The following is a 14,226-nucleotide window of genomic DNA, read 5'->3' as shown; positions in this document are numbered from 1 at the left end:
TTTGTGCGGTAGAATATTAGAAACACTTTCTAGGCACAAGGGGTGAAGTGGGCTAAGTATAGGGTTTAATTATTACAAAGAATTTTAGAATTAGCCCAATTCACCCATGCTCTTGGGTATCTTAATCCTTTCAATTGGTATCAGAGCCTCATGCTCATGTATTTAGGCTTAACCGCCTAGAGAAAGATGTCTCACAGGGATGGACCTCCTCCTATCTTTGAGGGAGATGATTTTCTGTATTGGAAAATCCGTATGGAGGCGTATTTAGAGGCTCTAGATGTTGGAATTCTTAGAGCCGCTTCTCAAGGTTTCCTAAAACCTTGGGATCCCACGCACCTTCAAGGCGATGAAGTGAACTACAAAAAATAGAATGCAAAGGCTAGAAACATCATCTTTAGAGGCCTTTGCAAAGATGTGTTTAACCGGGTAAGGAACCACAAGGACACCCATGAACTATGATCGGACATTTATGCGCTCCATGAGGGAACTAAGAGCGAGCGTGAGGAACGATATCATCTCATAATGAAAAAGCTTAATTCTTTTGAGATGCTTCCTAAAGAGAGTGCTAATGAAATGTACTCACGCTTGAATGTTCTTGTAGAGGAAGTCAATGGGCTCAGACTTACACAAATGCAACCATCCGATATTGTAAGAAAGATCTTGAGTGTCCTCCCTATTGACAAATATGGGCACATTGTGACTGTGCTTTTATCAAGGTGATCTTTCCATCGCTACACCAACTCAAATATTAGGAAAGATCAATGCTCATGAGATGTACATGCACATCACACCATAAGATTTAGCATTCAAGGCTAGCCAAAGAGAAGGGCAAAGTAAGAATTGAGTATGAGAGCTCAAGTGATGATGAAGTTGATGATGCAAGTCTTGCTCTCATGGTGTGAAGAACCGCCAAGATGCTAAAGAAGCTCAACAAGAATGGCGTCAAGTTTGATGGCAAGGAAAAGAAGTTCTTCACTAGCACTAGAAGGAAGCTAATCTCTGAGATGGATTGCTATAATTGTAGAGAACTTGGTCATCTAGCACATCAATGCACCAAGCTCAAGAAAGACAAGTTCAAGAAGAAGTACAAGGGAAAGAAAGATGACTCAAGTGATGAAGATGAAGATGAGAAGAAGAAAAACAAGCCATACAAGAAGAAAGATGGCAAGAAGGACTTCCACAAGAAGAAGAAAAATGGCAAGGCATACATCGTCGGTGATTGGTCCATGGACATTGATTCATCAAGTTGCTCATCCAATGATGATAGTGAGAATGAGAAGGTGGCCGCAATTGTGATTGACTCTTCATCATCTTCACCGACACTACCGCTACCATCCTCTACACACCTATGCCTTATGGCCAAGGGTGAATGAAAGGTATCAAATGATGATGATAGTAGTGGTGATGAACATGCTAGCAATGATGATAGTGATAGTGATGATGATGAATTTGAATCACCTTCATATGATGATCTTGTTAAATTGCTAAATCAATACACTAAGATCATTAGAAAGACTAGAGCTAAGAATAAAAAGCTTAAAATTAAGAATGACTCTCTTTTAGCTAAATGTGACATAACAGAAAAGGCTAGTGTTGAGCTTAGAGAAACAAATGATGCTATGTCATCCAAATTCAAGGAGCTCAAATCTTCTAAGAAAGAGCTTAAAGAAAAACATGATAAACTTGAGGGGATACATAATGAGATCATCACTAGCTACAATATTCTAAAAGAAGAATACACCAATCTCAAGATCAATCATGATAATCTTGTTATCTCCAATGAGTTTTTATCCAATGAGCCACATGATGCTACTAACGATGTTGTTAAGATTGATATAGCTACATCATGTGATGATTTGATCATTGAGAGCATTGAGCAAGGTTCTAGTAGCAAAGGCAAGCAAGTGGTTGAGTTCGAAAATTATGATGAATATGTCAAGATCAAGAATGAGAATGAGAAGCTTAAGAAAGATCTTGAAGAGCTATCAACCACCAACGCTATTGTGATAGAGAACCTTGATCATGACTATGATATACAACTCAAAGAAGAGAATAAGAAAATCAAAGAGGAGAACAAGAGACTCAAGCAAGAGAAAAATCATGATGAGCTAAAAAGAAGAGAACAAGAAGCCCAAGTTGGAGAAAGAATATCTCAAGATTGGCTTGAGCAAGTTCACAAGAGACAAGCATCTTCAAAGTGAGCTACTCATGAACACCATCATGAAGATGGATAGAAGTGGAATTGGATATTTGGCAAATCAAGAGAAGAAGGCTCAAGCTCAACAACAGCACAAGTCTAAGCCAAAGCCAAAGAGGTGTTTTGAGTGTGGACAAGAAGGTCACTTTGCCCATGAGTGTCAAACTCCACCACCACAACCCTTGTCCCAAGCATGCTAGACCTTTTGCTTTCAATGCTTATTACATGCTTAGAAAGGATTCTAGTGGTAAAATGAAAGTCATATTCTTAGGACCTCCAAACAAGAATAGGCCTAAGAAAATTTAGGTTGCAAAGTCACTTATAGAGAAAGTCAAGGGCCCTCAATAAGTTTAGGTCCCTAAACAAGCTTGATCTCTTGTGTATAGATGAACTACAAGACCGGTGAAAGTCACTAGGTCATTGATAGTGGTTGCACACAACATATGACCGGTGATCCTCGTATGTTCACCTCACTAGATGAAGAAGTAGATGGACAAGAAAGAATTACATTTTGAGATAATTCAAAGGGTAAAGTCAAAGGATTAGGCAAAGTGGCAATATCAAATGATCACTCTATTTCAAATGTGTTATATATTGCTTCCTTGAGTTTCAACTTCTATCCATTGAACAATTGTGTGATATTGGCTTCCAATGCTTATTTACCGAGAATGAAGTTGTTGTATCTAAGAAGGATGATGATCAAGTGATATTCAAGGGATTTAGATACAACAACCTATATCTAGTGGATTTCACCTCCGAAGATGCTAACTTAAAGACATGTCCTATTCACCAAAACATTACTTGGGTGGCTGTGGCATAGAAGACTTGCTCATGTTGGAAATGAGCTCACTCAAGAAGCTTATGAAGAATAAATTGGTGAGAGGGTTGAAGGATGTGAAATTTGAAAAGGACAAGCTTTGTAGTGCATGTCAAGCCGGCAAACAAGTTGCAAACACTCATCCTACAAAAGCTTTTATGTCAACAACAAGAGTGCTAGAGCTCCTTCACATGGATTTATTTGGACCAACAACTTATAAGAGTTTGGGAGGAAAATCTTTATTGTCTTGTGATTGTTGAGATATACATGGGTGTTCTTCCTTCATAACAAGACCGAGGTTGCTTCATGTTTCAAGAAGTTTGCCAAGAGAGCACAAAATGAGTTTGAAGTGAAGCTCAAAAAGATTAGAAGTGATAATGGCAAAGAGTTTGAAAACACAAACATTGAAGCTTATTGTGATGAAGTTGGGAATCAAGCATGAGGTCTTCGCAACATATACTCCTCAACAAAATGGTATAGTTGAGAGAAAGAACCAGACACTTATCACTCTTGCTAGAACAATGCTAGATGAGTACAACACATCCGAAGCTCTATGGGCGAAAGCTATCAGCACCGCATGTTATGCATCCAACCGTCCTATTCCTTCAAATGTTTCTTGGTAAGACACATTATGAGTTGCTCAATGGGAAGAAGCTGAACGTCTCCTTCTTTAGGGTGTTTGATTGCAAATGTTATATCTACAAGAAGCGGCAACACCTAGGAAAGTTTCAAAGACATTGTGATATTGGTTTTGTTGTTGGTTACTCATCAAAATCCAAAGCATATCGAGTATTTAATCATACCACTGGCTTGGTTAAAGAAACATATGATGTAGAATTTGATGAATCTAACGGCTCTCAAGAAGTACATGAGAATCTTGATGATGTTGGTGATGAACCATTGAGGGAGGCCATGAAGAATATTCCGGTTGGAGACATCAAGCCTAAAGATGATGAAGATGATGTACAAGTGATTGATCCACCTTCTTCATCAAATGTACCACAAGATGGTAATAAAGATGAGAGACTAGAAAATAAAGATACTCATGTCTCCCACGATCAAATGGTGGTACAAGCACAAGATGTTGATGCTCCACACCCCCCTCAAGTGGTTGATAGAAGAAATACACCTCTACTATAAACACATCCACAAGATCTCATCATAGGGAGTCCATCAAAGGGTGTAATAACTCAATCTTAAAAACTTGCTTCTTTTATTAAACATCACTCTTTTGTCTCTTGTGTTGAACCTAAGAATGTAGAAGCTCTTCAATATTTCGATTGGATAAATGTCATGCATGAAGAGTTGAACAACTTCGTCCGCAATGAAGTTTGGACTCTTGAAGAGCGACCACAAGGTCCAAGAGTCATTGGAACAAAGTGGGTGTTCCGCAACAAGCAAGATAATCAAGGTGTTGTTGTGAGGAACAAGGCAAGACTAGTTGCAAAGGGTTTCCCTCAAGTTGAAGGGTTGGATTTTAGAGAGACCTTTGCATCGGTTGTAAGACTTGAAGCCATTCGTATCCTCCCTGCATATGCATCACATCATGAAATGAAATTATATCAAATGGATGTTAAAAGTGTATTTTTAAACAGCTTTATTAATGAACTAGTCTATGTTGATCAACCTCCCGGGTTTGAAGACCCTAGATATCCTAATCATATTTATAGGTTGTCCAAGGCGCTATATGGGCTTAAGCAAGCCCTAAGAGCTTGGTATGAGCGCCTTCGGAATTTCCTCATTGAGAAGGGCTTCACCATTGGGAAGGTCGACACCACACTATTCATCAAGAAGCTTGATGGAGAGATCTTTATTTGTCAAGTATATGTTGATGATATCATCTTTGGATCATCAAATAAAGATTCTTTCAAAGAGTTTGGTGAATTGATGTCGAAGGAGTTCGAGATGTCTATGATTGGAGAGCTTACATTCTTTCTTGGTTTTTAAGTCAAGCAAATGAGAATGGATTTTTATCTCAAGAAAAATATACCAAGGATCTTCTCAAGAGGTTCAATACGGATGAATGTAAGCCAATCAAGACACCAATGCCATCTAATAGACATCTCGACTTAGATGAGGGAGGTAAAACTATTGATCAAACTCTCTACCGCTCTATGATTGGTAGCTTATTATATTTAACCGCATCTAGGCCCGACATCATGTTTAGTGTGTGTATATGTGCTAGATTTTAAGCTAATCCTAAGAAAGCTCATTTGATTGCCGTTAAAAGAATCCTTAGGTATCTTAAGCACACCAAGCATTGGCCTTTGGTATCCCAAAGGAGCTAGATTTGAATTAGTTGGCTATTCTGATTTGAATTATGCTGGTTGCAAAGTTGATAGGAAAAGCACATCCGGAGGGTGTTATTTGCTTGGTAGATCACTTATATCTTGGTCCTCCAAGAAGCAAAATAGTGTGGCTTTGTCCACCGCCAAAGCGGAATACATTGCCATGGGTGCTTGTTATGCACAAATACTTTACATGAAGTAAACTTTGCTAGACTATGATATAGTTCTAGAAAATGTACCTCTTTTATGTGACAATGAGAGTACGGTAAAGCTTGCAAATAGTCTAGTTCAACACTCTCGCACCAAGCACATAGATATCCGTCATCACTTTCTTAGAGATCATGTTGCTAAGAATGATATTTTATTAGAAGGTGTAAGGACCGAGGATCAATTGGCAGATATCTTCACTAAACCGCTAGATGAGGCTACATTTTGTCAGTTGAGGAATGAGCTCAATGAGCTTGATTTTTGCAACTTCACTAGAAAATGAGCTTTGTGTTGTCCCTTGCATTGCATTGTAATATACAACATGTTTAATTTTTGGTAATGCATTTAGGGCATATCTAACATGGTTAAGATAACTGCCGGAAAGCGTGTGAAGCTTAACCTTGGATCAAACTTGACAAGCAACTAGAATTACTTTCAAGTATTACAATGCATATGCATAAGTGGTGTTTTGTTGTTTCTCTTAAATCACCCTTTTATTGCCTATTTTCTTAAAAAGAATTATAGCCTAAGGCAAAATACTTTAAAAAAATTAAGGGTTTGAGAGAGGTCACTCATATCAGTCTTAATTGGTGTTTATTTGGGTCTTATTGATGTTGGGACTTGATTGGGAACAGGCAGCATGAAGGAACATTGAAGATCTGCTGAAAAAGAGTGACCGAACATTGGATCGGACTCTGCTCCGAGCGTCCAGTCAGTTCACAGGAGGTGAACTGTTGCTACAAAGGAGTGATTGGACAGCTGAAACAGTACCTTTCCTACGTCCGGTCAGATGATGTCCCTGCGTCTGATCAAGCGAAGATCTAAGGATCAATTGGACTCTGGCTGCGTCCGGCCAGTGGTGGTCGGACGTGTCCGGTCATGATTTGGGAGGTTTTGGACCTCTCTGTTATCGACCGGACTTCGGGTGGCAGCGTCCGGTCGTTGCCACCATTGTGTCCGGTCAGTAGAAATCGTGCAGGTTCCGAACTCTTATTCCTTTCCTTACCCGTCACGTTGGGGGACACCATAAAATCGCGTCGCGCTTTGACCTAATCCAACCACCCACACCGACTTCGCCGTTCCCGAGCCACCACGCCACCCTAATCAGCGCCGCATTGCATTGCCGCTAAGATCCCGTGCCCTCACCGCCGCATCCTAATGTCGCCGTGGCCGCGCCACCCCTGTACAGCCGCGCCCTCACGCCGCCTCCAGTCCCGTATGCCGCTAGTGCCTTCTCCACGCCGTCTGTCGCGTCACCTCCCGCGCTGTCTACCCATGCCCTAGCGCCGCCGTGCCCCAATTCAGCCGCGTGCCTGCACTGCATCCTTGCTAGAGCCCCTGCTGCCATCACCGGTGCCTCCATCGCCGTACCCTCATTGCGTCGATCAGCCGCCGCATTGCAATCCTAACCCTAGGCGATTCTCGGTGGTTCCCAGCGATTCATTCCTCTTCTCTTCGGACACCGATTCATCAGGTAGCGAGCCCTTCATTCTAATTTTGTATCTAATGCTTGCTTCTTAGGGTTTTGTATCTCTAAATGTATATTGAAATTATTCATATATCCGATCTATTCTATTGTGCAGCAAGTCGGTGTTTCTGAGGTCACTTTGATAGTTGTCAGTTAACTCGGGGCCAAGCTCGCGAGTACGGATCGAGGCCAAACCTCAGAAGTGACAGTTGACAGTTGATTCTTGTTAGTGGCAGTTGGTCTTTTGAGGTCCAGCAATGCCACATGTCAAGAACGCTAGAGGTGGTCCAGGTGATGAGGATCCGAGGCCTCCGCCTTGCTTGCTTGCTTGAGGTGAAAGGCAAGGGGACAAAGAAGACTACATCAAAGAAGCAGAAGTTTGCAGATGCTAATACAGCGAGAGAAGCAGTAGTAGTAGCCACCGTAGAGTGTGCAGAGAGAGGAGGTGCTTGGAGTGGTTGAAAGCTCTAGTTTGATTTTGGTGAATTGATGAAACCCTAAGTGCTAACCTAGTTTATCAAGTGATCATGACATAGGTAGCACACTTCAAGTAGAAGAAGCTAATGAAGATCATAGCATGACAATGGTGATGGCATGACGATGATCAAGGGCTTAAACTTGAAATGAAGAAAGAGAAAAACAAAAAGCTCAAGGCAAAGGTATAAACCATAGGAGCTATTTTGTTTTGGTGATCAAGACACTTAGAGAGTGTGATCACATTTAGGTTTGATAGCCATACTATTAAGAGGGATGAAACTCGTATCGGAATGCGGTTATCAAAGTGCCACTAGATGCTCTAACTCATTGCATATGCATTTAGGATCTAGTGGAGTGCTAACACCCTTGATAATATTTGTGAAAATATGCTAACACATGTGCACAAGGTGTGTGCAAGCTCGGCGGGATTTGACGCTTTCGGGAAAATGAAATGCCTATTTTCTATTGCGCCGGATGCAAATTCTTGGTGGTTGGCATATTGGAGCAAGGGTGGAGAAGATAGAAGTAAGAACAGAGCTGATGCCAGCGTCGGTCCAGTGACCGGACGCTGAATCTAGAAGCACCGACGCTGACTGCCTGCGTCCGGTCACGTTGACTGTCAGTACAGTGGCTAGGGTTTAGCACCGGACGCTGGCTGTGTTCGGTCGAGGTGGACCGGACGCGTCCGGTCGAGGAAAACTAGGTTTCGACCCTTACTGTACTCGACCAGACGCTAAGGTTCCAGCGTCCGGTCAGTTTTAACCGGACGCGTCCGGTCGAGGTCGGTACCTTACTAGAAACGACCGGACGCTGGGGGTTCAACTGTCCGATCAGTTGAAGCTGCTGCGTTCGGTCAGCGTCATATCCGTTGGAATCTGACGAACAACGTTTGAAGGTGATGACACGTGGCGTCCATCGAGCGACCGAACGCTGAGGGCCAGCGTCCGGTCAGTATGACCGGAGCGTCCGGTCAGAGCGCGTTTTGCCCAGTGAAGGGGTATAACGGCTCTATTTGATTGGGGCTCTATTTATAGCCCCATGGCCGGCTGTGGCTCACATCTTTGGCCATTTTCATTGACATAGCAACCTTGTGAGCTAAGTCAAAGCCCTCCCACTCATCTACATCATTGATTCATCATCATAGTGAGATTGGGAGTGAACCAAGTGCATTGCTTGAGTGATTGCATCTAGAGGCACTTAGTGATCGTGTTTCGCTATGGATTTCACTTGTTACTCTTGGTGGTTGCTGCCACCTAGACGGCTTGGAGCAGCGAGGATCGTCGAGCGGAGGTGGTGATTGTCTTCGGCTCCGATCGTGGTGATTGTGAGGGGTTCTTGACCTTTCCCCGGTGGAGCGCCAAAAGGTACTCTAGTGGATTGCTTGTGGCTTGTGTGATCCTCATCTTGTGTTGGTTGTGCGGCACCCTATTGAGGGTTTAGCGTGTGGAGCCAATTAGCGCGTGAACCTCCAAGTGAGTGAATCACCACAACGAGGACTAGCTTGCCGGCAAGCAAGTGAACCTCGGTAAAAAATCATTGTGTTTATCATTGATTCCGAGGTGATTGGTCATCATTGTTATTCATCTTCGTGATTGATTGGTTCATTCATCTACACGGCGGTATAACCCTCTTGATCACTCTCTTTACTTTACCGCAAACTAGTTGACAAGCTCTTTAGTGTAGCTAGTTGTGAGAGCTTGCATGCTTGGTTGGTGTGGCTCTTTAGTTAGCCTTTGAGAGCACACTAACATAGGATAGTGTCATTGCTCTTGTGTGAATTGACACTATCTAAACTAGAATTGAGGTAGGTGGCTTGTATTTTGAGTAGGCTAGCACAACACTCGCTTCGCCTCATAATTGTCTAACCATTTGGTTAAGTGTTGTTGTAGAAATTTTTATTAGGCTATTCACCCCCCCTCTAGCCATTAGGACCTTTCAGTGGTGTTGTCATTGTAGATTAGCTTTCACCAGCACAAAGGGCAGCCATAGAGCAGGTTGAGCATCGTCAGGGTTGTCTAGGTGGGACTATCATGCTTGTAGGATGGTGTGTTGTTTTGGAGGAGACTTAGCCTTAGGGGGAGCCACAACAGCAGACATAGCCACTAGTGCAGTCAGAGGGTGCTGAGTAGACTCATGAGGGAGAGCAGACAGAGGAGACAGAGCAGGCACCTCAGCCATAGTTACGCCGCTCTAGTCGTACTTGTACCCAGGTGACACCGAGACCAGAGACACAGAGGAGGGGTTCTTGTCTGCCTCCTAGACCACAGGGTCCACCTCCAGTGACTCATCTGGATTTGAGGGCCGCTATGGCCAAGCAGGTGTAGCAGCTTAGGTTTGTTCAGTTCGAGGACTGGTTCCCGCCGAGGAGGGATGAGCGTGCTTCAGAGGGTTTCTATACACCACTGTAGGAGGACTTCTATAATGCATATCTTAACAGTGGGGTTGCATTTAGATCATAGAGGGTTTGTTCCATTGAGGCCATTGTCGCAATAGTTGGAGAGCAGATCCACCCTCATCTCTCTTACTTGCCAGGGCCGACAGACTTACTTGGACGGACAGGCAGATATGTTCCATCTTGAGTTCATGAGTTCTATGCTACACTTTGGATTGACCCGAGGCACAGCTTCATTCACTTTGTTTTCAAAGGCCATGACTATAGGCTGATGAGCTTCAGGGTTAGAGAGATTCTCAGGTTTTAGGAGTCACTCATCTGGCTACATGAGGTTTGCTATGGACACATAGAGCCTCCTAGATGCCCTCATGGTGGTCTTGTGCCTCCCACAGATCTCATCCGACCTTGTTTCACAGAGCCATTCGGTGAGGGGTCGAGCAAGACACCCAGGGATCTTACTCCTATAGCTAGACTACTTGATGCTATCATGAGGGACCCTGCTACTGAATATGGGATATCACGAGGGATTGACTTGCATTTAGTTGTGGCTACTGAACTCCCTGATCTAGCAGACAATATTTGATATATGGGATCTCATTCTTTCTGAGATGGAGGATACACTTGCAGAGGGATTTCGAGGTCACAGGCAGCTGCCATATGCTCACTGGATCACTTTTCTGATTCACCGGGTAGTCACAGTGAGGCCTCCTGAGATGTTGGCAGAGTATTTAGGAGCTACTACAGGGTTTCCAGCTTATAACAGACTCAGATGCTCCGCCATAGTGCAGCGAGGACACCTAGCTAGCCGCGCCATCGCCTAGAGGTGTCAGAGACTATAGCCTAGCAGGATGATATCATTAGGGGCGTAGTAGCTACGGAGGAGGAGCAGCTAGATGCTCAACAGGAGGGTATGGTCGAGAGCAACCAAAGTGATAGCTCATATGATGATTATTAGGATATCCCTCAGATGTCTCCTCGATGACATGACGGTGTGGCTAGTGGCTCTAGCTCAGCTCCACAGACACCGCATACAGACCCCACTCTTCTTGCTATACTTGAGCGGAAGAGGCGGGATTAGGCTCGCCAGGCCCAGGAGACCACAACTACCCTTGCATAGGTTCAGGCCAGACAGGACGAGTTCTAGCGACAGCAACAAGCTATCCAGCAGCAGCAGGCCATGCAGCAGCAACAACTCCTCATGCAGCAGCAGTTACTTAGATTCATGCAACATGTTATCTCTGCTATTGGGGCTCCACCAACACAGCTTACACGTCAGCTCGACCAGCCTACCACCACTTCACAGACTCTAGTTGTATAGTCTAGTGGGCTTTAGAGTCAGGGACAGCCGGCTGAAAGGTCCTTGTTTGGTTTTGGTAATTGAATGACAACTTAGGTGGACTAATTGTGTTTATGTGAGATACACAGGTGATTAGTCCATAGGTACATGTGTGTGAGCAACATATGCCATGAAGGTGAAAATGGCTTGGAGATGTTACAAAGCTCACACATGTGATGATGAAGGAGCTTAAATGCACATGAGACATGACATTGAGTCATGTGATCAAGGTGGAGAAGATCAAGACAAGACTTGGCTTGATGGACCGGTTGCAAGCGTGAAGGGCAAGTCGAAGGCTTTGGAGTGATGGACCGCGTGGCGGTGAAGCTTGAGCAAGACTTGGCGCCGATGGACGATGGCAATGGTGAAGAGCAAGTAGAGTCAAGATCGATGAACCAATATGATCATGTGATGATATGAAGTGGATCATATCATTGTTGATCGTGTTGGTGCATGTGTTGCATCGACATTGAAGGAGATGGAATGGAATGCGCAAGGCAAAGGTATAACCTAGGGCATTTCATTTCACCGGTCATAGGTGTGTAGAGAAGTTTATGACCGGGTTTAGGATAGATGGCCGTTCTATCAAGAGGGGCAAACTTGTTTGCATATCGGTCATCTAGTGCCACTCGAGTGATCTAACTTTGCATTGTCGCTAGGATCGAGTGGCGTGGCAAGTTGAGTGGCTAACATCCTTTGGGAAATGATTGTGAAAATGCTAACACACATACACATGGTGGTGTTGGCACATTTACAAAGGAGGTGGCGCTTTTGGGAAAAGGAAATGTCTATTTTCTATTGCGCCGGATGCAAATTCTTGTGGTTAGCACACTTGAGCAAGGGTGAAGAGAATGGAGAAGATGCTGGCGTCGGTCAACTGACCGGACGCTGGATCTGAATGCACCGGACGCTGGTAGGCTACGTCCGGTTGCGCTGACATGGAGTGTAGCAGTAGCTGGAGAGTGACCGGACGCTGGCTGCGTCCGATCGCGTTCGACCGGACGCGTCCGGTCATGCTCGGGAGCTTACTGGAAACGACCGGACGCTGAGGGTCCAGCGTCTGGTCAGTTGAAGCTGGAGCGTCCGGTCAGGTCAAGTGACCGTTGGAACCGGGACACGTGGTCGTCTGTGGGCGACCGGACGCTGAGGTCCAGCGTCCGGTGAACACGACCGGAGCGTCCGATCGGCCCGACCGTTGCCCAGTGAAGGGGTAACGGCTAGTTTAGCCCTTGGGGCTATAAATAGAAGTGGCCCTCGGCCATGGCTGGTGTAGAGCACCTCAAGGGACTTAGTGTCCATGCTTGTGAGTGCTTGGGAGCCATCCATCACACATATACTTGATAGTGATCATTCGATTGTGTGAGTGAGCGATTCTAGTGCGATTGCATCGTGAGGTTGCATCGAGTGGCACTAGGTGATCGAGTTGCAAGCCGGTGGTGCTTGTTACTCTTGGAGGTTGCCACCTCCTAGACGGCTTGGTGGTGGTCTCCGTCGAAGCCCGCAAGAAGCTTGTGCGGCGCTCCGGAGAAGTGCTTGTGAGGGGCATTGTGCTCGCCCCGCGGGAGCCGCGAAGAGCAACTTTAGTAAAGCGTGTCATTGAGCTACCCTCACTCAAGGGGTAGGTTCTTGCGGCGCCCGACGTGCGGGCTTAGCGGGTGATGCTAATTAGCCGCCGAACCACCAAGTGAGCGGTCGACACAACGGGGACTAGCGTGTTGGCAAACACGTGAACCTCGGGAGAAAAATCATCGTGTCAACCTTGTTCTTCCCGTTGGTTTGCATCCCCGTTACATAAGCTTGCGTTTACTTTCATATACATTAAGCTTGTGTTGTTGCTTTTGTAATTAGTTAGCTTGTGTAGCTTGCTAGTTATCTTCATGCTTGTGTAGCATAGAAGTAGCTCCCTTGCGTGGCTAATTTGGTTTGTGTAACCTTGTTAGTCACATTACTTAGTTTGTGTAGCTAAGTATTTGTGCTCTCTAATTAGGCATTGGTTGCCTTGTTATTGAGCATTGCTAGTGAGCTTAGTTAGCTTTGTGCTTTTACTTACTAGCATGTGTAGGAGCTCCCTTGTCACTTAAAGTACTAGTGGCCTAGGTTTGTGTAACCTTGCTCCTAGAATTGTTTAGGAGAGCTCTAGCTAGCCTGGCACCTTTGTTGCATAATTGTTATCTTTGCAAGGTGCTAGTGAACATATATAGTGGGGTATAGTCTTGGCTAGACCGATAGTTTTAATTCCGCATTTGCATCGGTTAGCCAACGCAATTAAGTTTTAGAAAAGACTATTCACCCCCCCTCTAGTCGCCATCTTGACCCTTCACCGGCGCCATAGTTTCCTTCACCGACAGAGTAGGTGTCCCAGTGGTTTGCCTCGCCTTTGATAGCCTAGGGTCTTTCCTTCACACCTCTTCATATGGGCTTCACTCTGCCTCAGAGCTCCTTAATGCTCACCCCAGTTTCCAGGAGCCTTGGTGCTACATTCAGTGAGTTGACAGGGCAGCCTACACCGCTAGAGCTACATGTCCCCTGGTCCTTCCATAGTTGCTCCTATTACTAGGACTATAGAGACGCTCCCATCATCAGTTGCATCATCAGAGCCACCTTCTATAGTCATACCTGTAGAGTCACAGGTCGCACCAGTTCTAGATCTGACCCAGACCGTTTCAGCATCACTTCCAGCGATAGATGGTCAGACTGCTCAAAGCTTAGGATCAGATGATGATGCTACCCAGTTTCCGATCGCTCACCGTGCCTCAGCGCCTGACTCGTCTGCACCAGCCCCACCGACCGATCCTTAGGTTTTGGTGTTTGACGTCAAAGGGGGAGAGGGATCGAGTATGATAGACATAGGGGGAGCGATTTATCTAGGGGGAGCTTATTTAGTATATTTGGTTTTTTTATGTGTGAGATACATTATTATGCATTCATGTTTACTTTCATGCTTACTTTCATGCATTTGAACTATATATGTGTGATCGTGATATTTATGTGATCGTGATATTAATGTGATATGTGACATGTGTGCTCTCTACTTTGATCCTTAT

Source organism: Miscanthus floridulus, chromosome 15 (genome assembly GCF_019320115.1).
Source record: "Miscanthus floridulus cultivar M001 chromosome 15, ASM1932011v1, whole genome shotgun sequence".
NCBI lineage: Eukaryota > Viridiplantae > Streptophyta > Magnoliopsida > Poales > Poaceae > Miscanthus > Miscanthus floridulus.
This window is presented reverse-complemented; position numbering follows the sequence as displayed.